The 20,243-nt window shown below is 39.0% G+C and overlaps 1 long non-coding RNA gene across 1 annotated transcript; it reads right to left on the minus strand.

The window, feature by feature from the left end:
* Positions 1 to 409: 409 nt before the first annotated feature.
* LOC134416777 (uncharacterized) lies at positions 410 to 18,948 on the minus strand. The gene is made up of 3 exons (XR_010027387.1): positions 18,780 to 18,948; positions 9,372 to 9,449; positions 410 to 721 (listed from the first exon to the last, which is right to left on the minus strand). It is a non-coding gene; the product is annotated as an uncharacterized LOC134416777 (long non-coding RNA).
* Positions 18,949 to 20,243: the final 1,295 nt, after the last annotated feature.

Genomic DNA, 20,243 nt, shown 5'->3' on the forward strand with positions numbered 1-20,243 from the left:
AAGCTGATGGCATCTTTAACTGCTGTAGTATGAATAATATAAATACAGTAGAGAAATATATTTACCTTGTTTAGTAAGATCCAGAGAGAATTCCAGGGCCTCTTTCTTCACATAGCCAGTTACCATCTCAAAGTTGTCATAACACTTTTTAATGGAGTTCCTTTAATTTATGTGGATAAGGTGACAGAGCAGGATGTACTGAACTCAAGGATCTGGTAATTGGGCACAGCTTCTCTTTTGTGATCACTTGGGCCATCAGTATGCTTTGTGCCCAGCCAGAATAGAGAGGAGGAAGCTGTCTGCTCACACAGGCTTGGGTACTTCCATCTGCCACTTAGAATCCCTGGAATAGTTCAGTTTTCACAGCACCATCTGCACTGAAACATTTCTAGGAATGGATGGCATTTTGGGACTACTTGGCATCCCTTTGTCCTCCCCCGTTCAAAAAGCGAGTGCTATTTTAGGAGGAGAAGCACAGTTACTGAAGGCTTTCCCATCCTACTAGACAAAAACATCTCTCTCTTCCTGCTTTTGAGCTGAAAATAAGCTAAATCAAGTATTCCTGGGTGCTGGTCAACTGCATGGCTTGAACTCGTAGAAGAGGAGATTTCAGAGACCATGACAGCTCTTTCAGTCTTCCTGGAATGTGAAAGGCTGCTTGAATTCAGAAGGTCAGATGCAGAGGTTTCTGTCCTGCAGTTTTTATTGAAGTATTCTGCTTCTGTAAAGTGTGGAAAATATATCCTAAGGACATGGTCATCAGCAGTTCATCAGCATTCTCTTTCTTTTCTGCCATAAAAGCATCCTCAGAAGGTGCATGGATCGTTTTCCACAGTTACCAGAGAGCTGGAAGTAACTTGGAGAACCAAATGGAACCAATATGTCCCCATGCCTCTCCTTATTGTATCAGGCAACACCCAGCTGGGGAATAACATCCTTGACTCCATGACTGCAGAAGGCTGAACAAATGCTTTATTAAGCTATACTATATTATATTATTCTCTACACTAATACTAAACTAAAGAAAAACCCATGACCCTTTCAGGCAGTCACAACACAGCTTTCACCCAATTGGTCAATCAATCAATCCAAACACCATCACCACTGTCCAATTAAGAAATCCCCCTTTAGTAAACAATCCCCATAACACATTCCACATGTGCCAAACGACAGACACAACAAGTAGAGATAAGAATTGTTTTTCTCTTTCTCTGACTTCTCTCACAGCCTTCCCCAGGATTTTTCCAGGAAAAGTTGTGCCTGCTGCCCTCTGTGAAGAGAACTGTGGCCACAATTCCCAGGCTGGGAGCCCCCTGGGCACTGTCAGCAAGGTGGTGGGCAGCTCTTTGCCCTGGATGGAACCATCTTGGTGGTTTCCTAACCTGGTCTGAGGTGCTGCTGATCACAGCCTGGCCAGAATAACACATGAAATTTTGTTCCTTCTATTTGGCCAGGTGGTTAATTACATTTTTACTGTACCTGTTCATGTGCCATTTTTTAAATGCAAAATATCTATGTATAAGCTTTTCATATCAAGGCACCTGTGTGCTGTTGGTTTATAAACAATTTAAATCTGTATAAAGAGAAAAGAAATAAAAGCCTTTCTGCACGACTGTTGATTGTAATGCCTTAAATTTTGCCTCAAATCAGGAAAACACGTGCTGAAGAAGCATGCATTAATTATAGGTGAAATCTACACACTTTGGCTTAATCAGCATCTCTTGTATTCCTCTGATAGATATCATAGTGTTGACACTTCTATCTGCATAATGTACAAAGGAGAATGTGAAATATTCCAACACAGGGAAATTAATAAGATTTCCAGTTGGGAGTATGAAGTCTATTGAACAGGCTGCTAATGTATTTGGATTTATTTCAGAGATATTCATTATCACTGGGCAGACAATACTAAACTACATTTAAACTGATTTTTATTTCACAAGCAGTAAAATATTATGAAAAGATAATAAAATGCCATCATTTAGACTAATACTTCAGATAAGTCCCACAAAGGCTATGAGTATTTGCAAAACATTTTCTTTTGGAAAGATATTAATTTTAAGTTAAATTAATTTACTTGAGTGCCTGAAAGACAAATGAGGGAGTCAGGAGATGATCCAAGATGATCAATTGCTATGCACACAAAGAGCCCACAAATCATGACTGCTAAGGTACAGGTTTGAGAGAAGTGGAAGAGGGAAGGAACACCTGTGAGGCACACAGGGGCTCACCAGTCTCTTAAAGGATTGGAGGAGATGAGTGGCAGGTTTTTCCTATCTTCTCATCCATTTTTTTACTATATTCCTGTCTGCCACACAATCACAGTTCAGCAGTAACAAAAGGTAGTAACACATGAATTTGCCCAGCACCTGCACCCACTGAGGCCTATGGTTTGAATTTCTTTTTTACATTCTGTTCACCCTCCATCATTCTAAATACTCAATGTGTGTTTTGGTATCTCCTGACATAAATATAATTGAAAGTGAACAAGAAGCTACTGTGGCTTAGAGAATTTCTGTATTTGATCTGAAGCTGAACCAATAGTCTAACAGGTGGACCAAGGCTGTTTCTGATAGGAAAGAAGAAAACCAGCTGTCAAAGGCACAAGAAAATTTCTCAAAGCTTCAGAAAACAGTGACTGAAATCTATCGTGACTAGCACTAGAATACATTATTAAATGCAGCTTTGACTTTGATTGCACATCCCTTCTTAAAGATGTTTCTTTCAGAATACCAGCTTCAGAATTTAAATAGATCCCATTTTATCACTTCTCCACAGAAGTGGAAAAAAATTCCAAACATTTTTACAGTATCTGAAAAATCATTATGATCACTATTTGAACAAGCTGGTTGCTTCTGCTTTATCTGTCTGAAATCAGGGAATTTACTTACATTGTCTTAGTGGGTTGTTGATTTCTGTAATGAGCAAACCATCTGGGTTTTGCAATATCTTTCTGAAAGCTCTGCCTTTTGAAGACAACTTGTTTCAAAATTTAATTTCTCTTCTAGGAGAGAATCCTGCATTCATCTTTACATTAACTTCAAGGCAGTCTATTCAAAATGTTGAAACTGAGAGGACATAAATCTAACTTCACTTTTTCAAAATTTGTTGTGACTTTTCTAACAGGCAACAGAGCAATCAAGGGCAGGTTTCCTTAACAAACTTGGTAATAAAGGCTATGGCTGACTCGAGAGCCGCAGGAAATGTAACACAGCAGGACACAGATGTCCTCAGATTTATTAATTTGTTTATGTATTTGAAGTTCCAAGAAACAATTAGGTGGGCATTTTTTCATTCAGTGCTGACAAATAGGCAGGGAATGCCTGAGATCCTCAAGGCAGAATGCTTCACTTTGGATGAAACACTTTGTAAGCAACAGGACTCCATGCCAGGGCAGGCAATCCTGGTGGGTTTTGCAAGGAGAGCAGAAGCCATGGAATGCTGCAGGGAGAGGAATCCCTTCAGCAGCCTGAGGACCTGCCACCCTGAGGGAGCAGGCAGTGAGCACATTAAGGGATGGCAAAGACAAGGCTGAATTGTCCCCAGTTTTGTGCATGCTAATGCAAAAGGACAGGCACTTAACACAATTAATATTAGCAGGTAGGTACAGAACAGGGCAGAACAGTTAAAGGGCACAGCAGAGAATGGATAATTTGACTCTGTTAAAGCCAATGGGGCATGCTCAAATGTACCCTAAAGCCAAAGAAATCTCTGAATCATTACCCTTGAGAAGTCACAGAGAGCTGGTGGAAGGCAAGCACTGTGCTTTGCTTAGCATAGAAAGAGCCCAGGGAATCATATATCAGCTTGCTTCACACCCTGGAAGATGCCAGAGCAAATATTAAATGATCAATTTGTAAGTACATAAAGGGTGGAAAGGTGGTTAGCAGTCACAGCAGTTCTCATGTATCCCAAAATTGTTTAAAAGTGGTATAGAGGTTAACTATTCTCCAAGGTTGTAAAGAGTGAAACAAAGAATAATTGTCTTGTTTCACAGCAGGAAAAGGTTAGAGGCTAGACTGGAGTTTAAGGCTACTTCCAAATTAGTCACAAGGACAGCAAAGTTCTACAGGAATGCCTATGAAGGTTATGAAAATTAAACTTGAGGTTTTCGATAATATGTCCAGTAAATATTTGCTAAACAACACTTCAATGTGACCTCAGAGCAAGAAGGCAAAAGTGCAAAAAAATATATTCCAGCTCTCTGTTTGTCAAACTCCGTGTCTCATGTTTTGAGGGCATTTTCCTCACAGTTTTCAATACATCCATATTTTTCTTATAGATTTTCACCTATTGTTTTCAAAGGCAGTCCCAGATATCGATCATAATTCCCGCCAGCTCAGAACTCTATGAGGACCTTCAATGTAGTCCAAGACTTGAAGACCTAAGGTCATCATCCATAAAATTTTATGAGAATTCTACTTTTCACTTTAAATAAATAAATAAGGGTGGGAGGGGGGATACAGTTCCCCTTTATAACTTTATAGTCCTAAAATAGAGATAAACCTTTGCAATGGGACCAAAGTGCAATCTGACCCAGAAAAAAAGAGAGTGAGAATTGCTTTTTAGTAATTTTGTAATTTGATATTCAAAAGATTAATGAATTATCCTTAAATTCAGGACTGGTCATAAGACATTTTCTTGTAGTATCAAAAGCAACTTAAATTAAAAATGCTGTTGAAATTTACTTCTCTTTGTTGGGTTTTAGAACATCCTGTTCTTATTTTGCATTAAGGAATTTTGCGTGATTTACATCAGAAAGAATACATGTAACAAACTAACAGGAATTTCTCAACCATACAATTCAAGAGATATTTTTGCTTTACTGAAAGACAAGAATGAATGCAAAAACTTTTAATTTGGCCTCATCTTCCATGCCTTCCTGGACTACCCTTTGTCACTTTAGAGACCTACATAAGAGCATGTAGCTTAACTCCAGCCTATTCCTAAACCAAGCAATTATTTCTGTAAAACCGTTACACTCATTAATAAACCCAGAATAGCTGTAAATCATGCCAGAATGCATTGTGTTGATTTACAACAGCATGACTGGCAAAAGGCTGTGATCCATGATTATGACAGAGCTTGGGTAAGTTTTGGATGTTTCCTCACACCTTTGTGAGCAGGCTTTGTTTCATATCTCACACATGACAGGAGAATGTTGTCATCACACTGCTGCCACAGTTGTATTACTGCATGCTGGATTTTAGCAACATATATGTCTGATCTCCATTCAGTAAAGTGAAAATGCTTTCAAAATCTAAAGCCATTACACTTTTTCTTTCTTTCTCTTATACTAATTTTTAATTATTTTTTCACAGTGATAAGTGCTCGTGTTTTTTTCCTTTTTGTCCCATTTAAATTGTGAGCACTTGAGTTTCAGTCTGTCAGTACCTAAACCCAGATTTACAAAACAACCTCAGTCTCTCACTCCACTGACCTTGTTTTGCATCTACACCTACACGTTAAATTTTACTCATCTAAATCAAGATTCTCCTAAACATCATTTGGCCAATCTCTTATCTAGGCATGTGTTCTTACCACAAATACAAATTATGAAGACTCTGACTTTGTAAATAACTGATGTAACAAAACATCTGGATTCACAACCTACCTCTGCACTGCACACCTAACATCCAGTGTTTTGCAGGACTATGACCCAGTGACTTACACAAACCATAAGATTTGTATCTGCAATTAACTGTTGCCACAGAGAAATAACCCATGCATGTATTAAAAACATCAAAAGTAGATGGATAGAAACATTTTGAAAGAATAAGGCTCATTTCTGCTTACATTTGTGAAGTGTACCCTGTCAGAACCCATGGGACTTATGTGTAAAACTGTTTTAGTCCTAAATCAACTCTTACTCTGCAGAACATGAACTATGGAGCACATTCCAACTTAAAATCCATCTCTCAGTGTGTTTTAGCTTCACAGAAGCACAGTAAATACAATTCTTTATATGCATAGAATCTGTAATTCATGTGGTGCTTTTTACACAGCTTGATTATCACTTGCTGAGATACTGCTATAAAAATGTTAATCTGAAAATAACTTAACTGTGCACAGCAGAATGAGAATGGTCATGAACTGTATTTTTTTCCCTTTCAATCTCAACAGACTATATGACAATGTTGTTTTAAGCCAGGTATTGTGGGAGAGATTGCTCTTATTCTACATGTGGATGAATTAAAGGGCTGTTCTCTTATAGTTATGCGACATGGGAAAAGATTAATTAAGACCTTTTATTTTGAACCATAACACTACTTTGGAAATAATAACATTGTATTAATTCTGTGAATATAGTTAAATTCTATTAATTCTTTTTAATTTCAAACATTAGGTTTTCCCTTCAGACAAGGAATACAGACAAGGTATCTTGGCAGCTTGTTCTGCACTCAATTCACTCCATGCTCTCTGCCTCCTAATCCTCTTTTTAAGAGTATTATCTTTGTCAGTTCTTCATCAAATGAAATAGAAAGAGTGTTTGACTTCAGTAAAGGAAGTGATGAAAACAGATCCTTTTAGCTCTTAAAATCAGTATTTTTAGGTGTTCTAACCATTTTGGAAAAGCAGGGCTCCTACAGCAAAATACTAGTACCTGAGAAGTGTCATGCAGAATGAGGGGAAGTGTGCTGCTGAAATCTCATTTAATTCTCCAGCTTTCATAACGCCACAGTGCCGTAGCAGGACCGCTGAACTAATCAATTACTGCATGTAACTGTCTCACAGGAACAGCTGCACAAATAGATTGAACACTGCAGAGATCACAGGTGCTGGGGTTTAAAGTCAATCATCTGTGCTAGCACAAATATTTGAGGCCAGCCTCTCACATAACGCCCTCTCAGACAGCATGGAAACAGGCTTAGCACAGCCACCTTAGACTTTTCTTACACTCACAACCTACACTTTCCAAAAGTCTTATCTGCAGAGCCAAAGTGTAATGCTAACAAATCTCTCTAAAAATCAATTAAGGCTAGAGCCCAATACTGTAAGAATTATTTCTGTAGGAAAGCAACAACTGAAAAAACAGGAAGCAACCTCCTATTGAATACCTTCTCCTTGCTCTCCATTTTTTTAACCATCAAAGTACCCTGTATTTCTGTAATGAAACTGTAAAAAGCCAACATGGCTGGTAAATACTCCATAATATGATATTTCTACTTCTAATGATATAATGATAAATAATAATAAATAAGTAATAATAAATAATAATATAATGATAAATCTACTATTTCTACTAAAATGCAAACAAGCTCTCTTACATTTACAATCAATGAACATCTCGTGTTAAATGATGGAACTAATTAAGGAATTATTACTTCTGTTTTACTCTAAGTGGAAAAGCAGAAAAACTCCATCTCTCAGAAAAAGGAAGAGCTGCAAAACTGTCAGAAGCTGTTTGCTCCTCAAACCCTCAGTTCAGAGGAAGAAGTCAGCCTGGGTCTCAAACCATGCATATTTTATGCTATATTCCACAAAATTTGTAGTCTTTTGCATTGAAAAGCAGCATGATGGGATGTATAAAACAAGAGAGAATAATATTTGAGCAAGCCAGTGCTGATCCTGACAGGGCACATCAATACTTGCAAAGCAATTGGTACCCACCAAGGATCAGACATCATCCACCATCTGCCATAACAGAGAGGAGAGGGGAAATTTCTCTGCAAGAAAAGAATAAAATAAAGAAAAGAGCAGCAAATGCCAGCATGCCTGCCTGACCTCACAGCAGACATACAGAGAGGGTGAAGGAACACAGACTAAGCCCTAAGCAACTCACACTAATATCTAGTGGAATTGATGTTTTTTTCCCTGTGTCTACAGAAGCAGGCAGTGAAATCTTGAGTGCCAATCCTTCTGAACACACCCCAGTGTATTCCCTGAGAACTTCACAAGTAAATCAAGTTCTACTAATGTTTTGGAATTTGATGAACTCTTCCCAAAGACCTGAACTGTATTTACTCACAATTTACAAAACACATTTGGGATACAGGAGGTGTGTCATATAAATTCACAAGACTGCCTAATCTGGGACTAATCTGGAGCCAGGTTTTGACACTGCTGAAGTCCAAGACTTCAATCTTATACCCTTCAGAATAAGCTTCAGCTTTTGTCTGGCTGAGCACAACAGGAGGTTGCTAGAAAAGCCACAGCATGTCCTGAGAGGAGGAAACTAAACTGGGATCATTCATGGTTCTGCTTCAAGGCCAAAGTGCAGCCAAACTCTCCAGAAGTGTGACAGGTATCTGAGGAAAATGTGCTGCAAGGCAGACACCAGGGTTTCTCTGATTGAATCTGAGTCCACATGGGACTGACCTTACATGTAGCTTTCTTATGATTAATTAGCTAATAGGTACCCTAAATGAAGGCAGTAGGGCAAAGGTTGTAAAAGACAAGTCCTAAAAGCATTGCACTGAGAGAAAATGGAGAGTTTTAGAAAGTCAAATATTGCGTTCTCATGAAGTCTGTTTTCATTAAACCTGTTGTAATTTGTCAGCATCACGATCCTGAATTTAAACTTCATTTTTATTAGGAATAAGGATGACTTGTTCTCTCCCCCACAACCACTAGTGTTTGTTGACTGTTAGAGGAGAAAACAAAACAATTTTGTCATCTTTGTCCTGAGGCTGCACCCGAATGTTCAGCAGCTGTGTCCTCCTCCTCCTTCCTCTTATCTGCTGAGCTGGAGCAAGGGCTTCAACAGCTACACTGCAAGAGAGATACATGTGGAAAAAAGGATCCCTTGAGCACATCATGGGGTTTTTAATTACTCCATCTCTTGCCAGCACAAGGTAGGATCTATGACTGGACTGGAAAGCCTAACAGGGGACAGGAACAAAGTGGCAGCTGCCTTAACCCACTTTGCAGCAAAAGTTATTTGTAATGCTGATGTGAATCACCAGAAGGCAATGAGGCAGAGACTGAGCTAGATTAGGTAAATGGAATGACATTACTGAAGGCAGATTTAGCTGGTCCATCTGAGAGCACACAGCTCATCACATATAACCCTGCAGGTTGCCCTAGATTTTATTGTCAGTATGCTTGGACACCTTTTTAAATACCCATGAAATAGAGCTCAGGGAAACTCTTTCTTCCAAAGTTTCCCAGCAACTCCCAACCCCCAAAGCAGAGGAGATGAGGTGTTGGTGAAAGGGTTCCTCATATCCTATAGGAAACATTCTTGGGCAGAAATGATTGGGATAGGATAATAAAGCCAAATCTCTTGCCATTTTTCAATTTTACTGCAAGAACAAAATTGCCAAACCACATGAGAGGATGAAGGCTTACATGCTTTCAGGAAGACTGAAGTAAAACCACAGTAAATGCTTCTCTGACAGTAAATTGTTGAAAATATTGAGTCATCATACCGGATGAGGAGCTGTACTTTTCCTTTAGTGCTGCTTGAGTTCACATTCCCCCTGAATTGCTGGAGCAGTCCATTTGTACTGCAAAATGAAAAAACATCCAGTATAGACAGGATTAGAAGTAATGAGATTAGAAGGGAGGAATTGCTATGCACCTAAAAGCAAAGAGCTCTAGTGAATATGGCAGGTAAGCTTTGGCCAGTTTCTCTGTGACCTTCCTGTATAGTTAGAGATTTTAGGAAATTAGAAACCCCCCCCCCCTTAAGCCTGAAAATATCTAGATTAAGATTTTTCTTACTGATATTCACTAAAATCTGAATTTATTTTTGCTATGAGGAGTGAAAGGTTACACCAGATGAGTTGGTGTATCTTCCTGCTCAAATTGATGATCCCCCATCAACTGAGAAGTGGTAGCTCTCCAAACATTAGTGTCACTTAACCTCAGAGAGTAACACCTGAGCTCATCATGAAGATGCTGTTTAGTCTCAGTGCAGCTGGACTCACACAGAGTTTGGAACAGGTACCCCAAGAGAAGACCAAGGGCACTGCAGATGCACCTGCTCCTTTCCACTGACTTTAGTGTGAATTTAGACAACCAGCTCAGACACAGCTCTCTGACAGAGAGATCTAAATTTAGAGCAGTGAAACCCTCCTGATGCGCACTCCTAACCCACTGCACACTGGGAGTAATTTGATGTAATGAGTTAAGTAACATTGCTTGGTATTTTACCTGTCAAGCACACAAATGAACAATTGTCACAGCTCAGCTGACACACATTTGAGTATTTTACTTGCTGAGTTAACTTAACTATGAGACTGAGCTGTTAATTAAACAATATCCTCCAGCCACTCCAGCCTCACAGGAAGACTAAGGGAGACAAAATCCTTGGACCTCAGTTTGTGTTTGTGGGGTTTTTTAGCACCCTAATATTGTCATAGATTTGGCAGGGAGAAAATATAATACATTGGTCCTAAAGTAAGCAATATTTCACAACATCATGTTATCTCTTCTGGTATTTCCCCCCAAACACATCTGAGCAGCTCAAGCTGTCCAGAATCTCAGCACTTCTTAATTTCTGTCCTATGGGTGCGTGGGAAGTCATGACCAGATCACACTGAGGTTGATTATGGCTGAGCAGACAAGGTTTGGATTCCCAGCCAAGAGCAAGGTATCATATGTCCTGTCTGTTCCATCTCTCTGTTTCTCTGTGGATTTTTCATATGGCATTTTGCAGCTGTCTTCTTGTATCAGCTTTTAAAGTATTCTGTTATTTGTATTGCACCCTTGTACATACTGTTGTCAAAGTATTTTCTTGACATCAATTTTTTCTGAGCTATACAATGACAAATGGTATCCAGAGCCTCGCTTTACCTGGCATTCTAACAGCTGGACTCACTCAGTGCTGTCTACAACCATCCTTCAGGGCTCAGCAGAGAATTTTGAACTGAAGAGTAAAACTACCATGCAAAAAGCATGCACTTCCCAGTCTTAATACCCATTCCAAAATAATTTAATTGATTTTCCTTATGAATCCTCACTTCTCCTTTCAATCACTTTTTTCCCTTTTGTACTCATCTATTTGATCCAATCCAAAACTTGTGTAACTAAGCAATAAAGCTATAGCATCACACATAGACACATATATATGTACATACACATATTGGTCCTCCATGTGCCCAAGGTGATTTTTAATATGTCCTCACATAAAAGCACATAAATGGCAGTTTGGGTTTGTACACCAGTTGCTATAAATGAGCAAGGGTACTGATAGAATTTTCTTTATTAGTTTTTGCTGGATAAGATCTACAGATGGTGAAGACTGAAGCAGGCGTGGCATAAAATGATAAAATTGCTCTTATGTCATAGGAGCCATGTGATTTTTAAGTCTGAAGTCTCCATAACACTTTTTTCATCAGTACATGAAGAGCCTTCAAGGGTTATTCATGCTGAGAGAAAGAGACAGTCGTAACTTCTCAGGTGTTATAAACCCAAAATGGGCTTGATCATTCAATATTCACAGCAAGGTACTATTCCTAGAAACATTTAACCCTTCTGGAGCTTACCTGCTCCTTGTAGGATTTGCATGGAGATGATGAGTTCACAGACTGCCTAAATGGGCAGAGCCCTGCTGGGATCATTGGAACTGGGTCTGGAATCACTGCTACTGGTGAATACTGGTGCCCTATAAAGCACCTTAACGAGCTGTCAGGAAATGTTTGCAGTGAACAAAGCCACGAGGTCTTTACAAGAGCTCGCTTTGCCTGTGCAGTCCAGTGGGAACAGCCTAAGGCACTCTCCTTGGAAGGAGGGCACACCCCAGGTATGAATGGGGGCTGGGATGCCAACACCCTCAGCTGTGGCACTGTGCTCCTCAGCAGGGCCAAGGCAGCTGCTGTTCCCTGCCACTGCAAGGACACTGTGAGTGCCCCTAGCAGGATTGTGAGGGAGGTCATGACCCATTCCTCCTCAGGAAATCCATCCAAGAGATGAGCACAGCATGTCAGGCATCTTCAGAAAAGCCTGATTTAGAGAAAACTTGCCTCACATGGCAAGGGGGAAAAAAAAATCCCTCTCCATTTGCTGGAGTCAGCAGCTGTCTGAAGAGCCCCAGGGTGAATTTCCCAGAGTAGCCATTATGCAAAGTGCTCACTTCTGAGCATCAGAGGAAAAGTTCAGCAACTTTCATCCAAAAATCTGCTTCCCTAGGGCACATCCCACCTCTTCTGACATGCAAGCAAAATGGGCTTCTTTTACCAGCTCTCTGTGTGTGTTCATCACTTTGTGCAGCTCTGCTGTCCTCCCACCACCCCTCATGCTCCCTCTCAGGGAAAGCTGTCTGTCACAGTGAAAGCACAAAAGGGATGTGGCAAAACCACAATTTCCCAGGTTCATGAACATCGTCTGCTGCAGGACACATAAAAAGGAACAAAGTAATATGACTGCCAAAGCTTTAGGTACTGTAAATGAACAAGAACATGGATATATTTACTTTGTCATTTTAACCAAGATGCCATCAAGATGTCATCTTGAGTCAGACTGAAGTAGGAAATTTTAAGGACTGAAGCTCCAAGAACAAATAAACCCCATCATTTTGAGATATCAGATCCCAACTTAACTAGTTTTTCTCAAAGCACATTTCTTTTATAACATCCTGGCAGTGAAACATTTAAAGAAATGCACTTTAAAGGTACTCAAGGGCACTACTAGATCATCCTTGCCTTGCTGAAACAGCAAGAAATAAATTTTCAAATGTCATGTATCAGAAAAAGCATAGTTAATAGGGCAAAAGACATAACTTGTTTTGATGATGCTGCTGCTGAATTCAAAAATCCTCTGACCTGTGCTCAAAACCGTGTATGACATTTCAGCTTAGTACTGAGAGGCCCAATAAAAGAGGTGGTGTTTGCAATAATAGGAAGTTTTGAAAATGCTTCTCCAGGGGCTTCAAGGAAATGAGCATTTTTGTCCTGTATTTAGTTGTCAAGACAAATTACAGTGGAACAATCTCAGTACTAATGGTACTCCTACTGCACAAATCTTGTTTAAGAAGTCAGTGACCTGCAATTTGGGGCTAGCAGGGACTGCATTTAAATGTTATTTTATTAAACTATTTTAAAGTTCTGTAAGAATGCAAAAGTTTTTGTAGTCATGCATCACATGATTTGAAGCAGTGGGCAGATAATGATTCCTCAATGATAATATTAGCACTTGAGTTTTCCTGAAGCTGGATGGTTAAATATTTTAGTGTTATAACTGAGTAATGCCAGGTAGGGCTTATGTCTCTTTTTGAGTCACAAGCAAAACTATGAAGGCGTATAGATATATATGTAATACCTTAATATATTGCTTAGTGCTACTCACTTTTTGATGTTCTTGGTCCACACATGAACAGTGTTGTGCTGAAACCTTAGGTGAAATTTCTTTTCTCAGCCTTGATGCAGTTGCAGCAGAAGTGTGGCAAAAAAGGTGCATTTGAGCATGATTAAAATCATAATAATTGGTGACACTTGGTGGAAGATGAGAGATCTTTGCAAGTATAATGGAAACATTTAAATTCAAATATCAGGTAAATACTCACTGAGAACAAAACATAGCAATCAGCATGGATAATGTCCCACTTAATAGTTTCTAAGAGTTTGGGCAATAAAATTGCTTTCTAAATTGAAAACCCACTACCTGTATGCTGGAGCCAAAAAAGAGCATCTGAGGGTAAGGACCTCATTATTGATGTCCCGAGACAAGAGAAATCAATAAATAGTGCTATCATATTAAAAATAAGGTAATTCAATATCCAGAAAAAATTGCAAGGAGTGAATATGCTGCTTGCAGAAAAGGTAATAAATAAAATCATGGTAAAGCAACTTAACAGCCATACCTCTATAATAATCAGCATGGAGAGCACCCCACATTTGGAGGTAGCAAGTAAGGGCAGTAGTAAATGTAGCTGGGGCAAACTTTTTTTGAAATGACAAATAGTTTTAACACCAGAGAGCCGTGCTTAAGCCATTTGAGGCTTTCAAGGTTTATGTTAAGAGAGATTTTTTTTTAAAATACGCCATGGTTTTACGGCATTTTCAGCTTCGTAAAAGGCTTACAGAGATTTCCAATCAGTTTCTGTAATTTACAAAACACTCCACAATAACACAGTCTTCCTGTCCAGACTGTGCTGCAACTGTGGAAAGGCAATTCTTCATGCACGATTTCTGTTTGATAGCACTTGTAGAATCATAGGAATCATTCAGGTCAGAAAAGGGATTTAACATCAAGTCCAAGCGTTAACCCAGCACCACCAAGTTCACCACTAAACCATGTCTCTAAGTGCCACACTTACATATCTTTTAAATACCCACATGGATGGTGAATTTGTCATATACTTGAAAACATTATTCTTGCATAATTTTTTCATATACAGTAATTGTCTTTTTCAGCAGGTTTGCAGAAATTATATGGGTAAAGCTGTAAATATGCATTTCTACAGCATGAAAATTTACCATCTATTGACTGACCTCTAGTGGAAATAAGGCAAATTTTGGAAATTTTTTAAATTGTTGTTAGATAGTATGATGATTATGGGATTTTGGGGTGCTAAAACTTTATTTTATTTGTATTATATGCTTGCCTGTAAAAATAATAAGTCTGGATACATGTAACTTTTCCTCTCAATGTATACCCAAATACATTACTAGAATAACAGGAGGAAAGCTGCTGCAGATTCAGAAACCAGGTTTTATTTTGATTTAAAGCAGGTAATTCTAAAGTGGCAATGTATGAAATTCACCAACAACACAGACCCTGGCAAACAATGCTCTGCAACAGGAGACAGACCCTGCTACTTTCTCTGCATTGATCAAAACCACATGATCATTATAAACAACCACAAATTCTTACAACAGTCTCATACGTTTTCACCTTTATGCATCAGTTTTTTCCATCCACAGATATCACCTGGTCCACTGCAATTCCACTCTTGGACAGGTGATGGTTCCTCCCAAAATCAATGTTGAGGCATCACCCAACTGTAGTGATATGTGTTTTTTCATATTTTATTTTCTTCCCTAATTTCACCTCTCCTGTAAGAATTCCTGGCTGGTATTTAAAGACATAAGGGCTGAATGCATACGTGTACATTAGACACCAATTTCATTCCCCTATTTGTAGGACCTGGAAGTATTGAAAACTTGATCAATAGAGAGAATGCTGAGCATATTTCTTCATTACTTATTCATCATGCCTGTGTTTCTTTGCCTGATTACTAATGAAATTCCCTTTCCTCTCCCCTGACTCAGTTGAATTCCAGCTTTGCAATTAAGCCTTTGGTTCTGTAGCATATGGTTGTTGATATTTTTGAATGAGAAGAACACAGTAGCATCTGGAGGGCTCTGATTAAAAAATATATTAAATATAAAGTAAGCCAAAACTCAGTCTTGTAAAGACACCTCGATCAATCAAAAATCCCTCTTGGAGAAGACATTAATGCATTATGTGTGGGGTAGCAGCACCTGAAAACTTTGGGCTGGCTCTCTGCTCAGCTCAGTCAGATTTGTTCCTTTATTTGCCATCTTTTGGAAACTTGGAGAAGCAGCCTTGCATTGCTGTGTGATGGGATTAGAGGAAATGTGAGCAGGCTGTGTACTGGAGTGCTCTAGGAATAACGGGACAAGTCTGCAGCATGTAAGCATTTGACTTACAAATGAGGAGATATTTTGACTTCATACACATGGATTCCTCCAGTACCATTAAAAATACATAACAGCTTTCAGTTCAGCTGTATTTCTTGGTCTGGGCTTACCTTTCTAGAGAGTACTCTGAACTATTCCCCATCCTTACACTCCCCATATGCCTCTCAAACATCCTCCATCCTAAACTGAGCCAGAGTCTCTTCTCTTCCTATGGCTTTTGTTCACTGGGGAGGCTCTCTCTGATTCCCATTAGTCCAAGTCAGCCTCACCATCCTGACAGCATAACTTGTATTTCCACTTCTCTCCCCCAGCTCCCACTAATACATTTACACAAAAATTTCCTTGACTGATTGATTTTACCAGGCTTTAGGAATACTTACATGAAGGGTGGAAAACAATGATAGCTTCTACATTGAAGCTGGATGGGATACACTCTATTACCTAATCTTCTTCACATATTTCTTTCTAACCTTTTTGATTACATTTATTTTATAAGTGGAGTCTGCAAAGTTGTTTTGGTTGATATGTGATAATTTAAGGAGAATGAAATGGCTTTGTTTTGTTGAGTTTATTAAGGAGCTTTCATACCATTCCTAGAGATATGATCATATTTCTGATAATTTCTTATTTTTATTTTTTTTAATGTTGGCCACTCTTCCTATTAGCAATAGGGTGAAACTGTAAAAACTAGAACACCTCAATTTTCAGTAAAGCTTTTAGCAATTCAGAGAGAGGCAGGAAAGTACTGCTTTAATCCTGACTGGAGTACTGTTTTATAGAATGAAATTCCACACCAATTGTTATTCACAAAATAGAGGAAGAATATGGGAATGAATATTCATTTAATCACTTTACCTTTTTAGCTCTCATTTAGAACTTTACCAAAACTAGACTTGCCACAGGATTTTATCTCAATTTTTTTGGTCTTTTTGCCCTGTTCTCATGTTAGTTGTTCCACTCTCTGTAAGAGGTTAGATTTCAAGCTGCTCAACCTAAGTGAGATGTCCTCAGAATTTTCCACTGGGTCATTAATGTCCTAATCTGGGTTTGCTCAAGATTTAAAAGTACATTTTTATTCTCTTTCACTCCTGGATAACAAAGAGGAGAGGAGAGGAGAGGAGAGGAGAGGAGAGGAGAGGAGAGGAGAGGAGAGGAGAGGAGAGGAGAGGAGAGGAGAGGAGAGGAGAGGAGAGGAGAGGAGAGGAGAGGAGAGGAGAGGAGAGGAGAGGAGAGGAGAGGAGAGGAGAGGAGAGGAGAGGAGAGGAGAGGAGAGGAGAGGAGAGGAGAGGAGAGGAGAGGAGAGGAGAGGAGAGGAGAGGAGAGGAGAGGAGAGGAGAGGAGAGGAGAGGAGAGGAGAGGAGAGGAGAGGAGAGGAGAGGAGAGGAGAGGAGAGGAGAGGATTCTTCCATTGAAATGAGTAGCACTGTTTTTAATGAAAGAGATTTGTGAGATTTTAGTTTTTCACTAAAGCCTTTTCACATACAACTTTTTTTTTAGTTCCTAATCTGAGCTTTATATAGACAGTTTAATCACTCTTGATAGAAAACCTGGCCTCCAATCCTATTTGGCTGAAAACCCAAAGCTTTACTTGCTGCAAGATTAGCTCTCCAGAGACCATCCTTTCTTATGCTTATATATCTGTCTTGAAAGCTGTTCAACAGATTGTAGGCAATTTTAAGCTTTAGATTAACTACATTTTTTTTAAAAAATGAAAATGTGTCATGGTCTTTATAGAACCATTCAGGTTTAGAAATGTGAACTCTTATTTTCTACAGACATAAAATATTAGACTACTCTGGACCTAAATATAAAGAAGGTTTTGGGAGAAAAAAATAGGGATTTTTTTTCTTTTAACCTTTCAAATGCGGTTTCCAAAATGTCTTTGATAAATAAACACCTCAGGAATGTTTTAAATGGTGATGTCACAAATGGTGATGTTCCTTCATTTGTTTACTCTGCATTTGCTCTTTGCATTTGTAGCCATTAGATGGAGATTAAAGCAGGGATAATACCAGGCACAGTTTCAGATCTAATGGAAATTCTAAATTCTATAAAGAATGAGAATTTCTAAGTTTAAAAACCAGTAAAAGGAATACTTCCCATCCTTCCCCAATAAAGCATGCACACAGTTACATTATAAACCTCATTGTGTCAGAATTTCTAAGTTCAAAGAGAATTGAACATTAAACTGATAAGAAAAGTACCAAATGTTATAATGATAAAATGACATTATGAATTATATCAAATATCATGCATATTTCATATAATATGAAGAGTATAATAAATTATAATGAAGGACTGAATAGAGGCTGTCTGCTATGATGGGATCCACTACAACCACAAGGATTGCTGGATTCATTGCCCTGCCCTCCTTCAATTTTCTGCAGTACATATTGCACCTTCCTCCCGTGCTCAGAGCTAGCTCTGATGACAAGTGAGGTTTCAAACCAGACAAATTCCTGGCCTGAGCCAATCTGAGCGTCCTCTCACAGGTTTCTCCCTGGGAACCATCACACTGCCTCCAACAGCTCAACTACTTTATCATCCGAGTGGGAGATGTTTCATGACCTGAGGTGTTCTCAGGGGACAGGGAGTTAAGAAAGACAGAAAGAGGGTCCCATGGAGTCTCTTGGATGGGATATAACCCTGCTCAACCAAACCAGCCATTAAAATTGAGTTTACCTCCTTGACTGCTCATTGCAAAACTTCTTTTGAACATCTTTTTTTCACCCACTTTTTTTTGCTCCTGTCCTGTCTGTGCAGTATCATCACCACTCAGTCTCTGCTTGGTAGGTGGTGCCTCATTTTCCCTCTCATCTTACCCACAAGCTCATGAGGAACATGGGAGCCACCAATGTGTCCAGACAAGCTGGATAGAACTTTCTGCTGGTCACCATCTGCTGAGCTGGGTCATATTAAAGGTCCATTACGCCTCTGGATTTACATGCATGCTGCTACATTCACATGCATAAAAAAGAAATTGGTTTTTTTAGCAGCCTATTAAATAGAGGAGGAGTTTCTTAAAAAAAGAACCCAACCTTTTCTGAAGGTGCTTAAAAGATTCTGAACAGAAGTATGACAGAATAAAAATATATATAAACATATATAGATATAGCTCATTGTATTTTACCTTTTAGAACGAATATTTTTACCCTTTATGGCAAAAGAGAAATTTTTGGCACCTGGCTTTTCCCATGTCACATGTATATGTCTGGAATTGTTTCACTGTACCTGAGGGGCTCATTAATTTCAAGGGCTGTGATTGCACTTTGTGTCTGTCACGGGCTGAGCTGTGCAGGAATCCAATGGATTCAGACAGGCTCTTCCTCAAGAAGAATCAGACACTCCCAGAGAGTGGAAAAACATTGTCACCTGGCTCCTGCTCACACTGCTCATCCTCTGCCTGTGTCCCAGCCATGGATATAGTGCAGGTTGTGTGATAGCAAGGTCTAGAAAAGAAAAGGAAGAACAGAATTGGCTTTCTTTTCTCTCCAAGTACAAACATGAGAATGTGCATCAGCCAGCTGCTGCATGATCTGTCTCAGATCTCAGGAGACACACTACCAGCACAGTTATCAACACAGCAACTGGGTAGCTAAAGAGCAGCTCAAAACTGATTTATCAGCCACAAGGTCTCAACATTCCAAATCTGCCTTGAATAAATACAAGATTTCTTTTTAGTGTGTGACAATCAAAATCTATATTTTCAAACAAAAGAGATTTCCAGGCTCTGTTAAAAGCAAGAAGTAAAAAACACAGACCAGCTGAAAAACAGTTTGACTCAAAGCCTTATCCTGTGTCTGCTACATGCCAGGAGTATTTACAAGAGCAGTGTTAATTCATAAGTAAGGCCAGAAAAAAAATGAACATGGTCCCTTTCAATTAAATCTATTTATATTAGCCTATAACAGGAGGGGAAATTTTGATACTAATCTATAAACACCCAGTAATCTGCCATTACATTAAGTATGATTAATTCAGTTATCTCTTCTTTAATAATTCATCCAAGTACATTAATCAACTTTTCATTAATAGAAAAGGTAATCAAGACTTTTTTATCAAGAAAAAAGTCATCTAGACTAGAAGCATAATTATCTTTACTAAGAAATTCTTTTGTTTGACAAAATATTTGGCTAGTTCAATCAAAATGCAAATTATACCCCATGGAGAAAAAAAAAGACAGTACTTAACAGCTAAATGTTCCAGGATTGCACAGACCTTGCTGGTAACGATTTATTTTGGAAGATCTCACTCTCAAAGTTCAATCTCATGCGTCATGGATTAAATTGCTGTGTATTTTTCACAACAGCATCTTAAGTCTGGGAGGAAATCTTCCCAAAGATTCAGTGCTTGGCTTGCTGAAAGCACAGTCCTCTTATTTTTGCTGTACCCACTATCCATTCCTATGTCTCTTATACCTACCAAACACTAATTCTCTTGGAATTTCTCTGTCTGGTCATGGCTACAGCGCAAAAATACAGTATAAATATTTAAATATTAGCAGCCTCCTCAGCCAAAAGCTGCCAGCTGTTTTTCCACAAGGGGGTGAAGGCAGTGTGTACCCCTCACATTTCCTGGTGGTGCTAGAATACCACCTTACAGCTGCACCTGGCCTCTCTGATTGTGTTATTCACTGCATGAGGCCTTGATTTTGTCTTCCTCCAGCTGGTGTTTTATGTGCCCAGTGTAATGGGA

This window comes from Melospiza melodia, chromosome 3 (genome assembly GCF_035770615.1).
Source record: "Melospiza melodia melodia isolate bMelMel2 chromosome 3, bMelMel2.pri, whole genome shotgun sequence".
Classification (NCBI taxonomy): domain Eukaryota; kingdom Metazoa; phylum Chordata; class Aves; order Passeriformes; family Passerellidae; genus Melospiza; species Melospiza melodia.